The 24770-nt window shown below is 34.6% G+C and overlaps 1 protein-coding gene across 3 annotated transcripts in view; it reads right to left on the bottom strand.

The window, feature by feature from the left end:
- Positions 1-21441, bottom strand: part of LOC109078253 (myomegalin-like) — a 64687-nt gene extending 43246 nt beyond the window's left edge. The window contains exons 1-3 of one of the 3 annotated variants that reach the window (XR_006157505.1): positions 21207-21441; positions 13413-13465; positions 11943-12010 (exon numbers count right to left, since the gene is read on the bottom strand). The gene's annotated coding sequence lies outside the window, so the exon portion shown is untranslated. Of the gene's footprint in view, positions 1-11942; positions 12011-13412; positions 13466-16745; positions 17172-21206 lie in introns of those variants that run through there. The other 2 variants (XR_006157502.1, XR_006157503.1) reach the window with 2 other exon arrangements.
- Positions 21442-24770: the final 3329 nt, after the last annotated feature.

Genomic DNA, 24770 nt, shown 5'->3' with positions numbered 1-24770 from the left:
TAATTTGTTTTCTCACATCTTTTTTCCTTTTGCTAAATTCCAATTAATGCCAAGCCTCTTCGCTGTGACTCACAGGAAATACATCATACATCATCTCTTCGATGGCACCACATATTACTTTCTGATAGAAATCGATTCAGTATTTCCACATCTGTTTTCAGTAATGAGAAGAAGGACAGTAATCTGAGTTTTAAAGAAAGGCTTAGCGCCACAGTCAACAACATAAAGCCATCAGAGAAAACAGGGATCACTGCAGCATGCAGAGTGAAGCGGGTCTCTGGTTCGTTCAGAACATCTTATCATTTAAGCCTCATGTTCATGTTTGATGTCTGGGAGACCCCAAGGCCCTTTTTGCTGACTTTAAACATACTTAATATTGGTTTAATACTTCATGACTTTTCCTAATCTTATGATAACTGATTCTAAACTACATGTGATAACATGCTTTAAAAATTAGGCCTAGGACGGCCTACTATATGAAAGCTGCAGGGAGAACAGGTGTTGATGGTTTTCTATGCCACATTGGTCATATTCTCTCCATTCCTAGGAGAAAAAAAGTATATGAGAGAAAGAGAGAGCGAATTGGGGGAAAACAGAGAGATGGAAGGTTGTGCCAAGGTGATACTGGAGAAGATCTAAAGCCTTGCACTTTCTCGCTCTTATTGCTCTATCTTTTCATCCCTTGTGAACTTAACATCTCTAGTGGAAACAGAGGAACGGAGAAAAAAGCAGTGGGTGCAGGTAAGTTATAGCAGGCTTCACCTATCCCTGAGATTTACAGGCAGGTGCAACTGAATTAGCTGGTGAAGGTCAAATATATATTGGGACCATTTAGAATAGGAAACACTGAACCTTGGACCACTTTTTTTTTCTTTTTTTACATTTTATAATATTTTTATATTACTTATCATGTATTATGATTGACTTTTTACAATTAGTTTTATTATTAAGATTTTTTTGTCATTTTAGTTAATTTCCTTTAAAAAAAATGGATACTGCCATTCAAAAGAAATACTTTAATTTAGCAAGGATGCATTAACTAAAAGTGACAGAAAGGACATTTATAATGTTACAAAATACTTCCATTTCAAATAAATGCAGTTTTTTTCTATTTTATCAAAGATTCCTATAATAATTTAATATTTAATTTAATATTTAATAATATTAAGCAGCACAACAAACAGTGATAAGAAGAAATGTTTCTTAAACAACAAATCAGCATATTAGAATGATTTCTGGAGAATCATGTGACACTGAAGACTGGAGTAATGATGCTGAAAATTCAACAAGAATAAATTCCTTTTTAAAATACTAAAAATAGAAAATAGTTATTTTAAATTTTTAAGTTATTTTAAAAACCTTTTTAAGCATTAGAGACACCTTTCAAAAACAATAAAAAAAGTACCCACTCCAACAATATTGTTTTAATATGCTGCACAACATTACTGATTCAAATGCACTAAATACATGCATACATACAGTACAGACCAAAAGTTTGGAAACATTACTATTTTTAATGTTTTTGAAAGAAGTTTCTTCTGCTCATCAAGCCTGCATTTATTTGATCAAAAATACAGAAAAAAAAATGTAATATTGTGATATATTATTACAATTTAAAATAATTGTTTTTAAATTTATTATACTTTAAATTATCATTTATTTCTGTGATGCAAAGCTGAATTTTTAGGATCATTATCACATGATCCTTTAGAAATCATTCAAATATGATGATTCATTATCAAAGTTGGAAACAGTTCTGCTGCTTAATATTTTTTCAGAACATGTGATACTTTTTTAGGATACTTTGATGAATAAAAAGTAAAAAAAAATAAAATAAAAAAAGAAGCTATGTTTTTAAAATATAAATATTTTGTAATAATATACACTACTGGTCAGTAATTTGGGGTCAGTAATTTTTTTTTTTCTTTTTTTCTTTTTTTTTTTTTAAATAAAATCAATACTTTTATTCAGCAAGGATGTGTTAAATTGATAAAAAGTGATAGTAAAGAAAATATATTATTAGAATATATATTATTATTAGAATTTTTTTTATTTATTTTGAATAAATGCAGTTCTTTTTTAACCTTTTATTCATCAAATATATTAGACAGCAGAACTGTTTCCAACACTCATAATAAATCAGAATATTAGAATGATTTCTAAATGATCATGTGATAGACTGGATGTTACATGTGACACTGAAGGCTGGAGTAATAATGCTGAAAATTCAGCTTTGCATCACAGGAATAAATAATTTTTTTAAAGTATATTCAAATAGAAAACTATTATTTTAAGTTGAAATAATATTTCACAATATTACTGTTTTTTCTGTATTTTTGATCAAATAAATGCAGGCTTGATGAGCAGAAGAAACTTCTTTCAAAAACATTAAAATAGTAATGTTTCTGAACTTTTGGTCTGTACTGTACATAAACAAACTTAAAGCATTTAGCATTACTGATGTCAAATCTGGAAAAAAAATTATCCTGATGCATCATAACTTAGTGTAAGCAAACAAGAACAATTGTGAAGCATTAAATAACTTAAATAAAATAATTTAATTAAACACGTTTCTCATGCAAAGCTGTTCTACTTAGAGTTTCTCGTCACTGTATGGTTTTGCTATATTGACAAGATTTTGCCATTTGTAGCTGAATAACAAACAAGCAAATCAGCTTCTTATGTCTAACAGAAGTATCTCATCTCAAATGAAAAATCATTTAGTGAAGGAATAATCATGTTTATGTACACATAAAAGTCACTATAAAACAAATCAAGTCACTGTGATCATACCAGCCTTCCTAAATGAAGTACAACAAAAAGCGACTGAGATTGACTACTGGGTCACAAGCTATCCAGTGAGGCATTTTCCCGGAGCAAACCGTAAACACAGCGAACGAGACCTCCTCTGTGCAAGCATTTCATGTTACAGGCTGAATTCTGTTTGGAAGAAGCAAAATAAAACACTGGTTTTTCGATCGCACTTCAAAGACCAACTCTGCCTTTAATTCAGCGTGTTTATGGTGAGACTAAATTATGGGATCAAGTTCAACCAGCTCCGAAAACCGCTGCCAACTGTCACGGACTTTTGCATTGGATGCTATTGTCCATGTGTGACGTACAACACAATTTCCCCTCGAACTCTCTTTGTTTTCTGTCTACTTCTGCTTAACATGATTGTGAAAGTTGCTTCGAATCAAACGAAGCTCAGAAACAAAGAGAGCAGTCATTCTTTAAAACCAGAGCATGTGGAAAAAAAGCCAACAACCAGACCTCCACCATCACTGCAGTCTTCCAGCATCTGTCTGTGTGGATTCACTGACTGAAAAGAGAAATTACAAGCCTTTGAAATATAGACAACACAGATTTCTCCAGCTGGAACAAAAGTGTCCTTTATAGCTGATCTGATTTTGAGCTTTTAAAAGCTGACTTTTAAACACTGTGACTAAGAGAATGCATTGGGTTAGTTTAGAAGTACAATTCCTGGCTTTCAAAAATAATAAAATGAATACAGTTCATGTATATATTTTTTTAAACATTTATTCTATTCTTCAGTCTATTTTATTCAAATTAGAATAGTTTCATAATACATTGAATTCAACCAGTTTATCTGAAAGCAGGTTTCTTTAACTTATCTAATATTGCTTAACAAAAACGAATACAAACATGAATGTACCAGTATTATGTTGTCCATTTATAGTATATGCGGATAAATGGACAGACCTTGCATTATGGCACTTTAAGACCACAAAGGATATATATAAACAACACACTGCTGTGGAAAGGCTTCTGGAGTGCTCAACACACTCATTGTACACGTGTACATAAGCAAATCCATGAGAGATATTGAGAAATGCATAATATATGCACAGGATGATGGTGCCTGACATATTTCAATTATACTTGCCATATATCATTATATATAATTACAGAGCGATGCTTGAGAGCACTACAGTCAAACACTGAGTACTCAACTGAACAACAGACCATCTCCATCTTTCATGGCTTCCCTCTTTCAAGCTTTTATGAGAATCAGCGGTCAACACATTCAGCCAAGCGCTTCTTGCTTTTTCCACAAAAGTCAAAGGCTTTTTTTAATTTGGCTTGGAAAATTCAACAATGCACACTTTTATGATGTTACAGAGAGAATCTCTCACACTTGCACTAAAAAAAACAATGTTTTTAAAAAGTTTTTATGCATTTAGAATTTTATGGTCAGTACTCCATACCCAGAAATGGTGCTGTGCAAGTTTTTATGATTCTTGTGAATATTTAAGCTTCAGGAAAACAACAACAACAACAAAAAACCTTGGCAGACAGTCTACAAGTCTTGATTGAGATTTAAGTAGAAAAACAAAACTACATTTTTTGTCTGATTTATTCTGTCTCAGCTGTATGCTTAATTTAGGAGAAGTGGAAAAATAGTCTGAAATCCAGTTAGACAGAGTAAAAAGACTAAATCAAATATTTGGTGATAATATAGCATAATGAGTGATTTATAAGCAATTTTTTGAGGCCGGGTCATTTTTGTCCGGGAACACCAAAAGTGTGACTTTGTGCAATTTTGTACAAAATAAAAGCCTTTCAAAACAAACTCCCTGATTAAACATTAAAGGACACTAATGTGATAAACAGGGGAAATTTTTATCAGTTTTTATTTAATATTGTGAAAATTATTCATAAACAATGCTTTTTTCACTCAAAAAATGAGGTGCCTACTCTCAGATAAACGAGGCCTATGACTAATCAGATGCAAAAATAAATACAAAATCAGTCCTAAATGAAAGAAAAGAAGTTGACAAAAAGATTGAATTCAATATTTGGTGATAATATAGTATAATTAGTGATTTATAAGCAGTTTTTTTGAGGCCGGGTCATTTTTGCCCTGGAACAACGCAAGTGTTATAGGGTTTTGAATACAACACAAGGGTTAAATTAAATAAATTAATTAAACACATTGTTTCTCATCCAAAGCTGTTCTACTAAGAGCTTTTCGTCACTATATGGTTTTGCTATATTGACAAGATTTTGCCATTTGTAACTGAATAACAAACAAGCAATCAACAAAGCAATGTTTTTAAGAAGTAAAAAAGTAATTTAAATGGTTATGGTCAGAACTCCATACCCAGAAATGGTGCTGTGCAAATTTATATGATTCTTGTGAATATTGAAGCTTCAGGAAAAAACTAAACAAAACAAAACAAAAAAACATGGCAGAGTCTAATTGGATTGAGATTTAAGTAGAAAAACAAAACAATTCTTAATCAGAATAAAACAATCGTTGTCTGATTTATTCTGTCTCAGTTGTATGCTTAATTTAGGAGAAGTGGAAAAATTGTTTGAAATACAATTAGACAGAGTAAGTCAACCCCCGGCATTTCCTGACCAGCTAAATGTTTGATTATGGCCTTAAAATATCAACAAGAATAACACAAACACACTGGCGCAGGAGAACCGTACGGACTCAGTGTGGCTCCATGACTCTGAGCCTTGCTCTTCTTAATTTTACCTTCCTGACAAATTAAATAAACGTTCATCTGGTTCTTATTACTGCTGCATTACCGATAATTGGAGTGGTATTTACAAACACCGCTATTCCATCCTCCCAGGCTTGTCGTGGCCCACCGTTTCTACAAAACCAGCCAGAACACATAACAGCCCTGAGCTTCCACCGCACAGAATCATCCCCTGAGCTCTGAGTGCTTTAACAAGGGTTTGATGGTTCAATTCTTGTATTTCATAGGCAGTTAGAATATTTTCACAGGGTACAAACAAACTCAATCTAGCTAACTAAATAAAACATAAGTTATATATACAAAAAAAATCGGATTACGGCCTCGCCTGAGAACATACAGGCCTGTGTGTTTGATGTCAAAACTGGACCGAGATCTCAAAATATGATCTCACGGCCTTTAAGTTTCCCCCAGGAAAGAGTGCCCCTGGTGAAATTAGTATTATTACCATTCCACACTACCACGCCAGAGCGCAAGCACGGTGTAGACAGAGAAACTAAAGAACATTTGAGCACTGGCAAGATGTCAGAAAATGTAACTGCATAAACTGCAAAACCTGAGTGGGCCAAGGAAACAGAAGATGGAATGAATGAGAAAACCACCAAATACTGGAACAAAACAGAGCTGTTTGAAGAACCCAACAGCAAAACATCTGGAGTAGAAACGGATTTAACATTAACATTAAAAAAGAGACGAAATCTGCTATACCCAAATTAACAATGAGCTAGGGGTGTGGGATATTGACAAAAAATAATAACTTTTTAAATATATAAATATTAGTGCTGTCAAACGATTAATTGTGATTAATCGCATCCAAAATAAAAGTTTTTGTTTACAAAGTATATGTATGCTGTGTATATTTATTATGTATATATAAATACACACAAAGGCATGTATATATTTCAGAAAAATATGTTATGTTTATATATTAAATTTATTTATTTAGAATATAAATTATATGAATATAAATATAAACTCTAAAAAATATTTTCAAAATATAAAATAAACATGTATTTATATATAAAAACATAATAAATAGACACAGAACACACACATATATTATGCAAACAAAAACTTTTATTTTGTATGTGATTAATCATGATTAAAAGTTTGACAGCACTAATAAACATATATTTATATTTGAAAAAACATACGACAATAATTATTTATCAATTATATACATACACTAACCAACACAAAAAAAACCACAAAAAAAAAAAACACAAACAAATAAAAAAAAAAAAATAAATATTAAATAAAAAAAATTAAAGTTAAGTTATCAGTTATTAGAAGTTATCATTCAAAAAAAGCCCTGAGAAGAAATACATGAAAACAGCTGGTCCACATAATTAAACATTTCTTTGAGATCTCTGTATGCATAGCAATACAGAAGTTGAATAAAAATAAATACATAAAACCTTTTTTTTTTCTCGCTTCAAAGTCGATTTTGTTTTGTAGAAGAGACCCAAAGGCAGTCAGTGGGTCAGAGCACAGAGTTGTGTGTCACGGGTCTGGCCTAAAGTACGCACTCCTAGTGACTCACTACACTGATATATGAGTGCTGGCATACACAAAAGACAGGTTACATTTAATTAAGAAAAGTTTGCTTCATGATTTAAAAGCCATTTTGAATATGGAAAAAAGGCTCGGCCGATCTTTCTGTCATTCAGGAATCCGACCGCAGCTCATTTATCATCTGAGGTCTCATTAAATCTGTAAATTTGAATGTTTCTTCATTTTTTTATCCAGCTCTGCCATGCAATTTGGCCAGCGACTGTCAAGATTTACAGAGTACAGTTCGGTTTGCTGGTTCTTTGACCTCAGTTAACGTCTTTGCTTTATTGTACAATAATTGCTGCATTAGGTCTGCCACTAAGTGCTGAAGCAATTCATAAAATATGGCTCTTGCCCCTCCCTGCATATTTTGTTTGTAATTGGTCCCATATGGCCTCAAGGAATAATAAAAATATTGAAATGGAGACAGGGGATGGCTTAAGAATTCAAAATCAATCATGCACACTCATATAGCTATAAACGCACACAGATACTTTGACACACACTTCCTCTGGGAAATACACACAATACTCAGTCTGTGAACAATGTGCATACAGCTCAAAATACAGATGATTTTACAGCAAAAGTTTGAAATCTAAAGCCAGAACTCAAGCCAGGCGGCTTCAAACATACAGTGGGATCCAAAAGTATGAGACCATTACAGTGAAAACATATCTAATTTCATACAATACATTTTCATTACAAATCATATTATTAGCATAGCAATTTTAGTAATTAAATTGTTCATTTGAAAATTAAAAGTCAATTCATTCAGCATTTCTTAATATTTGGTTTGTCCTCCAGTAAAGGAATTCACATGGTCAAATCCACAATTTATTTATTTAATTAATAATGTAGAAATAGTGTAAATTTCCAATTCATTTTTCTCCACAAAGTTTGCTTTCATTTTTTTTCCCAAAAACTCAAAACTTCTGTTTGCTTGCAGCTTTAAATTAGATTTTAAATCTTGTATTTTTAATGTGGTCTCAGACATTTTACTGCAGATCAGGCTTGTCAAAATACTAAATATTTGTACTGATTTCACAATTCCCAATATCAAATTTGATACCACAATACAAACTGTTAATTTTAATTTACATATTTTTTGAAAAGAGAAGGTAATTAATATTAATATAATTATAATTAATGAACATGTAACAATTATGTGTTGGTATTTTTCAACAACACATCAAAGTTGCACATAAAGTAAATAATGCTTTAATCTTTTTTAAGGTACTAAGCATGTTATAGTATCAACATTTCAAATCATGATAATTGCTGAAGCTCTTATCATAGTCATAGAATTACATTACAAAAACTGGTTAAAAAGATAGATAATATAAACAAACCCTAATCCTAACCTGCTGTCCTTTAAATAACAAGTATAATTTTTACAAATAACAAAAATAACCTCTAATATTTAAATACAATAAAAATGTATAAAGTAAAAATGCATCAAAAAGGTTAAAGTGCAAAAGTACACAAACATAAAAAACAATAAAAACTGAGTTTTTAATCAATATAGTTATCGTTTCTGGGCTGGCATGTTTTGGTCCATATTAAAATGCAAAACATTTTTTTTTTTTTGGCATTGTGATGTTGTTTTTTAAACACCATAGTGAATACAAAAATGTGAATAGTTGTTTGAGCAGAAAGTGTGATATTGCTACATATTTTAGTTTATTATCGATTTGGTATTGGACCGCCTTACTGCCAAGATACCCAATTTCTTTCTTGCATCACTGCAGTCTTTCTGATACTTCACAATGCAACAAAATACACAACATATAGTGGTGATCTGTGAGGATTCAGCAAATAGAATACAGTAGAAAACCCTCAGTAAATTAACATGGTGCATCCAATCTGTAGACAGACATGGTGCAGATTAGATCAAACACTACATTATCATCATCATCCATGACTGTCTCCATAATTTACACAGCATGATGGCTCTGTCCCTCTGATGCGGACCACTGATTTACTACAAAGATCTGGCTCGAATTAAGCTGTCTGGCCTCAGTTCTCTCACTGTATGCTTAATAGTGCTGATCAGTGAGAGTGTGGGGGGAAAAGGAAAAGGAAATGGGGTCAGGGGGTGGATCAAATATAAGCCATAGTAAAACAAACCAGTAGAGGGCAGTGCAAGACACTCATGGGGCTACATGCGCTTTCCAAAGCCCAAAATCTAACAAAAAACCTCCCACACAAGATCCATAATCTTAAACATTTCCTTCCACCTCCTCCTTCTAGGTTCTATATAGCTGCTATATTGGAAATGAAAGCAATTTAGACTGACTGTATCAAATATCACTCACATGTCAGAGAATAATAACCCAACAATCCAGATGAATTTGAATGAGATGAGAGAAAGATGAAAAAAAAAATATCAAAAGATAGCTTTCCATATGAACAAATTGGGAGAGAAAGGCCATATGTAAGTGATTATACCAGTTCTGACTAAGCAGATATGAACCAGTAGGCTATGATATCCAGCATGCTTGGTAATAATACTGAAACAATTCCCTAAAAAGACAAAAATGCACTTGAATACACCACTTGTTAATAACATTTATTATTTTGTGTATTCCCTCTGATGGCATTGTTTTAGTAATAATTTGCAATTAAACCCTCAGTCATTTTGCCTTTGTGACATTAATCAGACATGAAGAGCAAAAAAGCATGAATGCTTCAAGGCATGTGTTGCTCATCATGCAGAAAATTTTGACCTATTTTCTATCTAAAGAGAACCTAAGTGAAGAAGTGCTGCAAAAAGCACAGAATCTAGAAAGACAAAACCAGCTCTTGTTTGTCCGTTTCCTTCAGAATTTTGCAACAACTTGCTGAAAGGTACACGGAGGGCCAAGCCACAATGATCAGGTCTTGACTGAGCCTGTCAAAATCTCCACACTTCTGCCAAGCCTTCAAAATAAGGGCAAAATAACAGATTAGCAATTGTAATTTGTACTGAGGTTTTAATAGTGCACAAGCCATCTTTTTATATCAATTTAAATGGCCTTTGTGGTCGGTACAAAAAACAGGCAACCATATGCTTTCAATTTCTTAAATGCAGCAAAAAGGGCTTTTTGAAGAAGTGCATTTTGATTTCCAATCACACCCCAGCAAGATGTTTGACAGTTACAAATTCTATTTTGGCAGATTCATATTCCAAGCTAGTGTGCAAACGATTGGCTCTTCCAGTTGACAGATCTGCGGAAAATAGGCTAGAGGCCGACTGTGATCAACAACACAAATGTTTCATCCATGGAGAAACGATCACTACTCGTTTAAATCTCACATACACATCAACACAAAGGAACATCACAAATAAAAGATAAATGGTACACAACATTAGCAAAAGTACACCAGTGATAAGTAAAAACATTAGAAATAGGTAACAACACAGATAACATAATTTGATTCAGTTCATATTTCAATTTGATTCAATTCTAATTTGAGTAGGCTATATTTCTGCAACAATTTCTATTATATATTCTAATATATACCTGTATAGAAAAAAATCTTTCTTGGTTAATATTGTAAATTATATTTCAGACTGATTCAAATTGTTCAACAGTTTGAGCCATTCATAACAAGAATCAGACTGCACTGCTTGTGCTTTATGTATTTGATTCACTAAAAAGAACTAGCGGATATGAGTAATTTCTTTGTAAATGAAACTACAGTGTTCACTGACAAAGGGATAGCATAAAAGAACTTCAAGATTAAAAAACTTAATTTAAGAATTAGGAATAATAAACAAAGAACAAATTAAGATCATGAATATCCTGAAAAAAAAATAGATTTTAAGTTTACATAAAATATGTTACATTTCAAAAATATAATAAATATAATACATAAAAAGATTATATCATAGATTTGAAAGATCTTACATTTTCATCCAGCCCTTAAAAAAACAGGCCAGTTTCAACTACAGCAGTTTTGGAAAGCATCACATGAGATTTCTTCATTATGAAGCAACGAATATGCAGATTTATGAAAATGAAGCTGCGGAAAATTCTGAGTAACTCAGTTTCAAATTAAGTGGGTCATAAAACAGTAGCTAACACAACTTAAAATGTTTGTCAAGCATTTTGTTATGGAGTACTGAGATGTCTTATGACATTCTTATCAGTGGATTGTGATCTTATTCTGTGGCGTCTTCGTGAAATGTTCTTCACAAAACCTTACACACTCCAAAAACTTTCCTAAGAAAAAAACTGCAGTCTTTCACACAGGCCTCTCGTAATTGAAGGTAGCAAGGCTGAAGTTATATCACAGCCATAATAGGCTGGCTCCCTTCCCAGAAAGCATTTCACATACAGATAAACCACAGCAGTGTGTGTACAGCAGACATTCCAGATCCTGCTCTGTCCAGAGTGTGTTTTATGGAAATCACATAAAAAACACTACAAAAACCATATGAAGGTTTACTCGGCTGTGCACATACACATGTAGTTGTTGAGACTCTAGATGGATTCCATTGTGTTTACTGGACAACAACATGGGTAAATCTGATTAGACAGGACAACGAGCTGAAAGAACATGTCAATAGTGATGTTGTTCACTAGCTGCCGTTCCCAAAATGAATTAGGACAGCTTGATGGAGTATTAACATGTCAGAACTGATACAAGGAGCGATTAGCTATGCACCAAGAGAATGGTTCTGATTAGGCTAAAAAATCAATTACAGTATTTACATCTGTGTTTTAAGCAAGCCCTTGAACTAGTTCACTTGTTCACCATATCTGCAGGCAAACGCCAAAGATTCACATTCTCAACACAGTGAAAACCAGTCAGAGGCCTGACAAATGGCTTTCACAGGCTTGCAGTTGCATGCAAAAGCTCATTTTGAGGCAAACGAAAGTAAGCACCTACCTGCTCAAACTCTCTCAGGCTATGCGTCTGCAAAACAGAGCTCTTCTCAGCGTCATCACTGGAGGACTCTGTTAAAATACAACCACCAGTTAGAATGTTTATAGAAAAAATACTTTTATTTTTTTAGGGAAACTGGATGCTGTGGGCCAGAAGATAGAATTATGCCTAAAAGATATCATTTGTAGATATAATATTCTGTTTATAAAATCAGACATTTTTATTATTACTTTTAGTTTATCCTTAATTTTTATTACTTTATTATACATTTTATTTGTTAATGTTATTGCCATGTCAGCATTAAAAGGCTATAGTCATGTCAAATATATATTATAAAATATTATCTTTTTTTTATATTTATTATTATTACTATTATTTGTTTATTTTATTGCCATGTCAGCATTAAAGGCAAATAAACATTAGGCCTATATTACATTACATTATTTTTTAATTTATTTATATATCTGATCTATCTTACACAAATATCCACATACATAAGAGCAGAACTGTGCCAAAGCATTACAAAAAAAAAAGGTTCCAAGAACAGGGCTAAAATTATGTGTTTTTTCCCCAGCATGAGAAGAAGAGAGTCCCTACAGGGCATAATCACAGAAACACTGGCAAGGCCCAATCTTCTTGCAGTTTTTTAAAACCATGGCATGGCCTCATTAAAGCTTATTAAAGGACTTTTATTTAATATGTGCCAGTGATGTGTATTGGACGTGTGCCTGGGGGTGTATTGGAGACGAGTGCATGGCACAGGCCTGCTGTACTACACATTTACTGTGCCAGAGAAATGTCAAACACGCTTACAGCAAGGTTTTCTGGAACTTTTACTTAAACATAATTAAGCCGTTACCTTTATGTTTTTATTAGCAACTCATAAATATTTCCAGAAATAAACTGTATGTGCGTTATCTTTATGTTTTTATTAGCAACTCATAAATATTTCCAGAAATAAACTGTATGTGTGTTTATCTGAGAAGGGGGGGGGGGGATGGGGTTGAGATGATTCCATCTTTATGAAAGAGCTTGAGTCATTTAATATCCAGATAGAAGCAACTCAACAATGCAGACCGACTCCATTTTTCAGAACGTCACTGCTACAGTGTTTTGAAACTCAGGTTTATGACAAAACAAGTTGTTTCGGTAAAATTTGGGCTTAGTCTATTAAAAAGTCAGTGATTGTACTGCGGGAAAGAGAAAAGAAAATTCATTGTTTATTCACCCTCAAGTTGCTGTAGGATTTTATCTTTCTTCAAAATATCTTCTTTTCATTTAAAAGAAGAAAGAAATTTATAAAGGTTTGGAACAACATGAGGGTGAGGAACAAATTTTGGGGTGAACTACCCCTTTAAGCACATCATAAAGTGACATTTGTGGAACTGTATTGTGACATAGCATTAAAAATAACAACACATTTACATCTTTAGTGTAAAATTGAAGATCTACCAATGAATTTAATATACTTACCGCACATATCGATCATGCTCTTGGGCCGGGCCGCTTTATGTCCATTATAGTGTCTGAAAATACAAGAAAAGATTAATATCTGCCCTCTTGTATCAGTTCAATCTGTTTCTGAGAACATACTGCATTAGATAAGTTCAGACCCATATAAGTTTTTTTACAAAAAAAATGTTTTTAGGCTCCAGCCATATTTAAAGAAGCAGGCTTGTGTAATTTTACTGATAAACAATGACTGTCTTGTTCTGTTTCTGGCATTAGTGAGAAGAGTTAAAATGCCAAATATATTTCCATTTCACACACCTTTTCCATCCATCTGCTTCACATTTGTTGTGAGATGACAAGTAGTCTAGTCTTTTATACCATCTTACACAAAACAAAGAAAAAATGGCTCTTATCAAACAGACATGATGTTGTAAAACTAGACTGCAATGTCAGTATCTGTTGGGACAGCACAGTCAGTTGTACTACTAATAAACAAATATTATTTGGGCTTCTCAGTAACGCAATGCTAATTATAGTAATGCGATTATAATAACAGGTTATATAATTGCATAATGATAATGCTGACACAAGCTGTGGGATAACATAAATTTGATAAAGTACCTTTCTCCTTATTCTGCCCCATTCTCTGATACAAGAGAGAATTCCTAATGCTTTCTGAGTGCAGTTCCTCTAAACATTAATATTTAATCTGCTAAACACATTCTTATTGATTGGTGCCCACAGACTCTAAAACGCTGCTCAGATTGCAGATCATCAGCACAAATGGACACAAGGACATTTGAGACAGACTCATCTTACACATGCACTCAGTGCTAGAGTGCTATATTCGAATGACATTGATTTTGTAATTGTATATTCTAGCAGTCTTCAACCTTTTTTCAGGCTAAGGAACCTTCGGTTTTAAGCCAAGCCTATAATAACATGCATATAGTACCACATTGCAATTATGTATTTACATAACCTACAATTCAAAAGTCAATGAGATTTTTTAAAAGGTTTCTGAAAGAGGTCTCTTATTCTTACCGAAGATGCATTTAATCATTTTATTTAACCTTATTTATTTAACATATTTATTTATTTTATTTAATCAAAAGTACAGTAAAAACAGTAACAGTGTAAAATATTACAACTTAAAATAACTTTTTTTAACATACCCGAATTTTAAACAGCCATTACTCCAGTCTTCAGTGCAACATAATCATTCAGAAATCATTCTAATATGCTGATTTGCTGATCACAACACATATTATTATCAATGTTAATAATGGTTGTGCTGCTTAATATTTTTCCCAATTTTCATATGCCATTACACTGTTGTCATGAGGCAGCTAAGAATCAGCTGTTTGTTGCTGCATCAGTAAAAGGCTTATTTTATGTAAGTGACAGTCTAATAGGATAATATGGTAAGATGATGCTCTCCCATGCTCACATGTCTCAAATATCGCAAACATCTGAATGCAATGCAGATTTTAAATGGCTCATTCACTAAGATGTAAACTGAATTTTTCACATATCAACAAATGCATGTTTGTCTGGAAGCAACATGCTGTAAATGCAAAATGGTTTGCATTGTTTCTCAACCCTTTTTATCTCATGTTCATTCGTAAGATTTTTGTATGTTTTGTAAAGAAGTCTCTTATGCTTACCAATCAAAAACACAGTAAAAACAGTAATATTATTAGAAATTTTATAAACTGTTTTAATGCATGTTTTAATATATTTTAAAATATAATTTATTCCTGTGACTGCAAAGCTGAGAATTACTCGAGTCTTCACATGATCCTTCAGAAATCATTCTAAAATGATGATTTGGTGCTCAATAAATATTTCACCTATCACTGTGGAAACCAATTGTGCTGCTAAATGTCTTTTGTGAAAATTTTTTTGAATGGTATCAGGCTGATGTGCTGCTTTATTAACACCAAATTAGATTACTTCTATACTGTTTTACAATTTTATCAAAGGAAAAATCTTAGTCTGTGACCTGCTTAAGTACCCCCAGGGTACATCTACCCCCACTTGGCAATCACTCATCACAATCACAATCAATAGAAAAATTAAATCTATTTGAAAACCACCATTCCAGTTTACCACTTGATATAACAAATGCAATACAGATCCTTATTGCTTTGGAAACAGAACATAGCTACACCCAGCAAATGTTAATACATGATGTTAGTCTTCCTATTATTTACATTTATGCATTTAGCAGAGGCTTTTATCCAAAGCAACTTACAGGGCATTCAGGCTAACATTTTTTTTTACCTACATGTGTTCCCCTGGGAATTGAACCCACAACCTTAGTGCAGCTAACGCAATGCTCTACCACTGAGCCACAGGAACACTATTATCATATATTTTCAATACCACATTCAAACTATATATCCCTGGCTACTTCCTAAAGTCCCATTATAGATGATGACTGTCGCACATGAGCTCTTAACACCTATCAGATAAACGGGTTCAGATCATAATACAGGAGTATAAGACAGAAGTGTGATAGATGGGACCATTTAATTTCCTCACTTTGATGTGAGAGACAAAGAAACAGGCGCCTAATTAACACGATCCATATCAAACCACTTAAAAGTCTCCTAAAAGCCAAAGAACATCCATCTCACATCACATTATTGCCCCACAGAGAGCGACAGACAGAGGGGTTCAGCAAGCAAAAGGAACATAAAACAGATGGTCTCCCACACCGCTGACCAAGGGTGTCAACAACTTCACCATGTCGGCACGATCCACACACTAAGGTGTGCATATCATGGGGGATGGGCCTATGCTAATGAGCTTCTAACGTTCCTCTTTGTTTCTCTAAACAGCCACCATTGCAGTAAGATTTTCCATGGAGAAGGAAACATTACAATTCAGCTTCATCGCATACAGACAAAACATGCCCAATATAGCTTCACTTGCCAAGACGATCCCTGAGTCATGACAACCTGCTCTAGGTCACTCATAATCACGCTAGTGGTCAGCTGAGAAATCAACTCCCCCACACTGACAAATGGTGTGCTCAAATGTGAATGCTGTTTAAACAGTGGTATTGCATAAACGGAGGGGCATAGTTTAGTATTCCCATGCGTTCGGAGTTGCATAAACATAAATAGCATTGAAAGAACTTTCTGTACTTCATTCACTCATGATTTTAGACATTGTACTCCCACATTTTTCAAATTACTGCAAGTTATGCCTGGATTCAAACTCAGCAAACAAATCCCAAACACAACACTGTGTAATACAACAACAATTTCCTCAAAAACAGAAATCAAGCTGTCTTTTCTCTTTTGAAGTATATGTTTCCCGCTCAGTTAGAGGGGAATAGCTTACCTGCCACGATACAGAAATCCACTCATCTTTGCGACATCCAAACCACACGAGTTGAAAGTTGAAAAAGAACAGACAGGAACAAACTCAGCTCCTAAAGAGGGAAAAAGCCAGACTCTCTTCTGTGGCTCTGATCTCAATCCAGTGTTTTAGTGAAGAAATCTTCATTTCCAAAGACCAGGCTGGTCAGGAGTCCAACCAAACACAGACATACACACACACACACACACACACACATGCAGGGCAAAGTTGCTATTTCTCTCTGGACGGCAGGCTGGAGACGGTCATTTGACGTGGCAAGGCCAGACCGGGAGTCAGCGAAACACACATATACAGGGTTGGTAAGTGGTAAACAGCACAGAGGTGAGGGTACACACACACAGAGTGCCACTGGCTTGCCCTGAAAGAATGATCTGTTCGTGCACGCTCAACAGGTTTCTCTGAGTATGTGGGGGGAGGAGGGTGTGTGCGTGTGGTTTTCAACTACAAACCACATTGGGCCTTCCTGCCCAGGCTTGAGGAGCATCCTTTAACTTGTAAATGGGCTATTCGCCCCTAGCTGTTACTGTCTGTGAGCTGAGAGGAGGGGCGAGGAGAGAGGGACACAGGCTCAGACAGGTCTGTAGGTAAAACACAGCATTTAAGAAGATTATCTCTTGCTGCTGAAGATGAGGAATCTGATGTTACTAAGTTCAAAAAGACTGAAAGTTAAGTCAGCTGTAAAAGACAGACAAAAATAAATACATAGCACAGACATAACTGTGAGGCTCTGTCTTGTTCCGTGATGATTTAGAAAATCCCTAGTGATTGTGACTAAACTCAAGGAGACTGAAATGGAAATTGCTTCACATGTTTTCCAGGGGAGTGGCTGATGAGTTGCCTAACAGTTTAGTCTGAGAAATATTCACATTTTCATTCTACATGCAAACTCACAGAGAAATTGAGTGATATAGTACATTTTATGGAGATTAGAATGAACACACACACACTGGTTTTAAAGGTATAGTTCAGGCGAAAAAGGAAATTTTGTCATTATTTATGTACTTATTCTCATAAACGGCCAAACCTATTTGGCTTCTTTATGGAATTTTGGAAGACAGTAAAATGCTATTTATAAGAACAGGTCGAAAGCTTTCAAGCTTTAAAAAGGACACAAAAGCACCAAAATAGTATCTTAAATTGGTCTGTATGTGACCAGCCATTTTTACTTTTAGTAGTACTTTTAGTAGTATTTTTTAGTATTTTTACTAGTTTTAATAATTATTTTAGTACTTTTAACATAACCTTATTTAGTTGTCAAGGCAGCTTTTCTTATTTTTGTTAATGTTTGTCATCTAATAGAAATATTTCATTTTATTGTAGATTTATTTGAACTATATATTTAAAGGTATTCTGCAGTCAAACAGAAACCAGAGAAACAGGCCAAAATGAAGGTGATCCCAGAAAATGTTTACTTTCATCATAATTCTCAGCATTTATGAGAGTATTACAGAACGCAATGTTCAATTCATGAATGAATAATTCTTAGTCACAAAACGGGCTGATTCGATTCTCAAGTTCAACTTGGCTTAATGAGTCATCATTAGGGTGATACTTCATCCAAAAAAAAAAAAAATTCCATTATTTTCTCACCCTTCACTTTTTCCAAACCTGTTCCTTTCTTCTGGGGAACACAAAAGAAGATATTTTTAAGATCGTTGGTAACCAAAAAGTTGACGGTAGCCATTGAGATCCATAGTATTTTATTCCATTTAACAGGTCACTGGAGGGGAGGATTATCAGTAAATAATGACTTAAATAATTATCTGTGCCTATCATAGAACTTCAAAAGGTTGCTTAGGGTTATTTGGAAACTTGAAAGCTTCAGTCCCTATTCATTGTAATTGTATTACAAAAAATGATTAGCAGAAAGTCTTGAATTTCTTCTCTTTATGACATAAGGGTTAATAAATGATGACATCATTTTTATTTCTGAGTGAACTGTCCCTTTAAATGAAGCTTCTCTGAACAGTTATGTCACATTTTTTTTCCAAGGTACAGGCTGACTCCAAGAACAGAGCGAGAAATGCCATTCAGGCATCTTACATAATTGCAAAATCTTCCCCCAGTTAAATAATTGACATGGGATGAGCCTGCTAACTGTTCATCGGCTACATTTTATTCCTTATTAAGCCTGTCGTTAGTCTTCTTGCAGGCCTGGGAAATGGCACGCATTACTCTTTCAAGACAAGCCAACATGAGACTGTGTTTGGACTGAGAGGTTTCTCCTCAGCTCGACAGAATGATTAAAGATGCTTTGACAGTCAAGGAGAAAACAAAACTAAAGATAGATAAAGAATACGAAATGTACAAAAGGAATCACACTAAATTTCCACAGCGAAAGAGTATCTAACGTATCTAACCCAGGAGCCACGGTGACCCTGTAATTACCACTGAGACTGCACTATGTTCCCACCCTTCAATCTGAAATCCCTGTGTTTGAACAGCTGCCCAGGACCAGCTGCTGGGTGTACGACGAACGGAGAACCACAAGTCACACAGGACTCTAGAACTAAACCGCAAACAGCCCATTTCATATCAGAAAAGTGGATTCTTTCATAGCGAGCACTTTGCCTCAGAGCAGGTGATCCTAACAGCTATTACATCACTACATCCAGTATTTTTATAGACCATAAACATATAGCAACAGAGCACCCTTTTATCCCATAATATTTTTGAAACATAATGTGGGTGAAATTTTTTCAAGCATTAAGACGTCTATGACCTCGCATGTTATGGTTACATTTACCGACCATTACATGCTATGTAAGCAGGGCCAGCTACGGCTATTATTATCATTTCACTGATGGAATTGTTCATGCTTCTATGTCTTGTATATAATGAATTTGCAGCACTGACAGGGTAATTCTGGGTTGCCATATGTGTAGAATGAATCCCAGGCAATCCCTGTACTGGCTGATTAGAAACAGGACATGTCCTTCATTGTATATATACGTCTGTGTGTAAGGGGTAGGGAGGCGATGGACTCCGTAATTAACTCTGTCACATTCTTACAAGCTGTTAATGAAGTTGTATAACTCCTACAATTCCTTGCTACGCGTCCATCTGCGATTGTAGAATTAGAAGCAGACACAATATTATGTCAATTACAATTAGAAAACCATTAGGAAGCAGATGCAATGCTAAGAAAGTCATTATCAAAGTCATTTTAACATTCCTGCTCATCAAGCACTGAAAATATTAACAGAAGTAAAATGACATTGAGATAACATCAAACAGCTGCTTGCACATATGCTGTAGCATTTACCAGCAATCTTGAGAAGAAAACAAATGTGCCTGAACACAGATTTTGACTACGAACATTGGTAATGTCCTATAACAGCTGAAGTTTACTCCTAGTTTACATCAATAATGTAATTTAGATCAAATCTAACTGTTAGAAACAAACAGGATAACTGACATAACAATAATGAGGAAAAATGTCAGTCTCAAATGGTAGTTAAATAAGGTTAAATTTGTTTTACTGTTTAAACTGAATCTTAATTAAAAAAAATATTTAATAATTTAAAATAAATTATTTAAAAATGTATATATTTTGCAGCCTTCAAGTAGAGTTGGAAATATCCTATTTACGTGTTTGGAGCACATGACTCATAAAGCAAAGTCATACCGAATATAATTTTTCCAAATTGAATGCATAATCTGTTTGTGATGCAAAAAATGCCCATTTGTAATTGTAAGAGCTTCCCTGGTGCACTTGATGGCAGGTTATTTCAAAATTGTGATTTTTTTTTATGATTTTAATAGTAGTTTAGTCAAAAAAGTCAAGACCTCTTAGGTGGGATGGGCCAAAAAGCACCACTGTATATAGAGACATACAGACATTTGATATTTTTAAAACTAGCATGCCAGAATTCATTTGTGCATGTATTGGTCTAGAAAAGTAACTGGACACTAATATTATTTTCTCTAACATTTAGTTAGACATCACTTCCTCCTTTCGTTCTTATGCCAATTCAATGGAGCAGTTTCAGCACCTTAGACAAACACCTGATAATAAGTGGTATTAGTATCCTTACATGCCAGACGAGCATAATTATCCTTCATTCATGTAAAAAACTGTCAAAAAGCACTGAACCCCACAGGAACAAACACAGACATACATTTCAACTCAGGCTTAGACGATTTAATATCCAAACACATCAATGTAACTGGATACAAATGGACAAGTGATGGTCCAGCGAGGTCTTGTTGTCATTATTTTGTTCAGTAACCCTTTGCAGCTTATAAAACAAACAAGTATTGAACTGTGGCATGGACACACATGAAAAACAAATAGGTGAGACGTAACAGCAGTTCGCCATAAAAAACCGTGTTTATTATACATACGTTGATATAAAATAAGATAAACACAACCACTGCATCTCAAACTTGTTTTCATACACTGAGGTCTCGCAGACATACCTTTCAGCATCTCTCTGGTATCGCTCAACAGACGGTGTCCAGTCCATATTATTTGTCCATCTCTTATGCATTTCCCACAATAACGCGTGGGATCACCGTCAAATTAAGGTAAATGAACCTGTCATTGTGTAGCAGATGTCAGAAAACCAGACTCCGCTTCGAATGCAATATGAGGATGCGCAGTTCATTGTCATTGGTGTAGAGTCAGTGCGAGCAAAACCCCCCGCGGTCCTACACTGCTGACAGCGCTCCGGATATCGCACGCGTCGGGGGATGCTGCGCTACGCGCGAGAACCAAATCAAAGGGGTCTCGTGCTGATTGTGCCTTTACCGCTCTAGTTACAATAATAAGCATTCACCGTGTGCTTGTGTTTGCCGTTAATAGGGTCACTTACAGCAAAATTTCGGTTTTGGTCAATGGGATTATTGTGTAGGTTAAATACTGATATTGAAACAACGACGATATTGACTAACTAGGCTATAAAATTCATGACAACTATTTCCGCCATAAATGTTATTACAGTTATTATTATACAAAAACATAACCTAACTCTATTAGACTCGGTTTCTTTATTTGTTTTCAAATAATTTTATGAAAAAATGTTTTCAAACAGGTTTCAAACACATCGTCCACCATTGGACAGAAAAAACAGGTAGTTCCACCCCAAAGCCACGCCATTGGTTGAGCGGATTGTCATTTATTATATCCAAACCAATAAAGCCACTTAAAACTACAGGATAGATTAAAGCTGCTGTCCATAAATTTTTTTGGTTAAAAAACTATCGCCTTACTTTAGCCCGATTTACAACCAGTTAGTTTACAATAATGTTTTCTAATCTGAGTGGTACTGGTAAATTTTTGCGGGAAATTCGAGCATGCTGCTGCGTCATTGGGGAAGTCGTGGCCTAGTGGTTAGAGCCTTTGACTCCTAACCCTAAGGTTGTGGGTTTGAGTCTCGGGCCGGCAATACCACGACTGAGGTGCCCTCGAGCAAGGCACTGAACCCCCAACTGCTCCCCGGGCGCCGCAGCATAAATGGCTGCCCACTGCTCCAGGTGTGTGTTCACTGCTGTGTGTGTGCACTTTGGATGGGTTAAATGCAGAGCACCAATTCTGAGTATGGGTCACCATACTAGGCTGTATGTCACGTCACTTTTTTTTAATTAAGTTACGTCTGTAAACATAAAGTTGTCCCAGGCCAGACCTGGCTTCTAGGCAATGCATGTGAGGATCCTGCAGGTGGCTGTTCGTTTATAGCATTTTCTCACACCAGCTAGAATAATTAAATTTATCATTTTGATGACGGATTGTAATCCTGAAAGGATTATGTGTTTATGTGTACACATGTGAACGAAATTTAAATATATTCCAGTTTTAAATGTGCTTCTGATTACAGATGGCCTGGGATTACACAATTTTTGTATTTATAAGACAACTTCTATAGGAGCATAATTTGCTTTTTGGGTTAAAAGAATTTCTTAATATGAAATTTGAATGGCATGACAATTAGAGATTAGACCGTGCATAAATTGAAATATACACGCTATGTATACATAGTCATGCAATGCTGATGTTGTTAACATTAATAATGTCAATATAAAGTATAACAATAATAATAATTTGCACGGTTTGATGTGAAATGAGCTAATAGATCTTTAGATTAAATCACCATTAGTAGCGCAGTTTATTGCAATGCTTTTTTCCTCAGTTGGTCAGAACAAACGTAGCAGGCTTGTTACTTGTTCAGATGACAATATCCGGTGAAAATTCTTATTTGGGTCATATATTACAAGACATAGGCTAGAATCTGTGATTGTGAAGTACAGTAAGTATCCACACCAGTGCGTGACCGACTGCCACGCCTCAAAACATTAGATTCAACCGCTTTTGAGCGTGCCGGCACACAACCCACACAAGGAAGATAATTCTGCAAACAGCTGCAATTGCAGGTTTTCAAACAGAGATGGCGACAAAGAGGCAAAACGCTGGACTGCAGCTTTAAAATCCCGGTTGTTGCTGCTAGAGTATAGCATCGTGTTTAAAGATAGATACTCTGTATTGACAATACAATTAACAAAAAGTCAAAAAAAAAAAAAAAAAATTAATTCACACGTCGACATCAGGCAAAAAAACTTTATTTTCCTTTATTTCCTATTTAATTAGTAGCTACAGTATGAACTGGAAAAAACATCTTCAGAACCAGCTCTTTCCTATGGCTGTGCTAAAGAAAGACGTGGATAAATTTAACACAGTTGGTCATTTCTGGCAGTATTTTAAGGAAGAATTAAGAACAAAAACCTTAAAAAAGACTCATAAATGTAAGCATGTATTACTTAAAGAAAACTGGAGTTACATCCTGGTTACATAACTGAAGGAACAGCAGAATGAATACTCTCTCTCTCTCTCTCTCTCATGAATAGGGGAGAAAAGAAAGACAAGGAAGAAAAAAGTGAGAAAATGAAGGAATAGCTCACATAGCTACGGGACTTTTATTGGTCTGGTTGTAGAGATGAGTTAAAGAGTTTGTTCAGGTCACGTGGCACATCTTTTCTTTTTTTTACTTTAAAACCTCAGATGTTTAAAGATGTTAATATTCTGTTTCTAAGATAATTACAGATTGTTGCTTCACATGAGTCTGTTGAACACTGAGAAAAGAGATTTTAGCATATTTTGGTTCTCTGTTTCTCTTTTTGGTAAGCAAGGAAACATTTTAACACTTAACTTGAAAAGCATAATTATGTGTTAGTTACTAGTTCATTTACCAAACAAGCCCAGACTTCAAAATGTACCCACAACAACATGGAAATAAACAAATTGTTGTCAAATGTTTTGGGGTGACATGGGACCACTGCCCCCCACAGCCATCTAAAAGTCATGCTGGCTGCTGCTTGCTGAGCATTTTAAGGCCACCTTGTGGCCATGACTTGTTAAAGCACACCTTTAGAGTCACAGGAGAATAGCCATTTTCATTGTTAATTCAAGTCAATTCATTTGTCAAGTCAATTTCATTGATCAGATTCCATGATAATTATTTCAAACAGCCAATTTGTTGTCAGTTTATTCATTTACAGTATGAGGAAATGCACTTTCGTAACTTGAGGTGAACACACATTTTATAAAAATAAATAAATAAATAAAAAATGGTAGGAAAATAGATAAATTCTTGGCAAAAAATTATCAGTAGCCTTACCGTTAAGTCAATGCATTGTGTAATTCAAAACACCTGTGGAAAAATCCATACAGAAAATTCCTTCATATTAACAAAGTACATTCTGCCAAATATTTTCTGCTTTTCAAATTTGAGTTTTCTTAGACTGCAGAAAAATCATTCATGTCTGGCAGAAAGCACATACAAAAAGTAACCTTCCAAGTCTTAAAACAAAAATAAAAACACCAAATACCAAAATATATATACAAAAATCTGAAAACAAATATTCATATTTTTTTTTTATAGTCCAGTGCACGAAAAGGGGAAATGCACCAAATTCCACTGTGCTCCCCTCAGAGCAGCAGGGCTGGAGCACAAGCTGCTGTTCCAACACAAGAAAAGCCTCATCTGGACA

Source organism: Cyprinus carpio, chromosome B20 (assembly GCF_018340385.1).
Source record: "Cyprinus carpio isolate SPL01 chromosome B20, ASM1834038v1, whole genome shotgun sequence".
Classification (NCBI taxonomy): Eukaryota; Metazoa; Chordata; class Actinopteri; order Cypriniformes; family Cyprinidae; genus Cyprinus; species Cyprinus carpio.
Note: the sequence above shows the minus strand (reverse complement) of the source record. Positions and strands in the feature narration are given on the sequence as shown.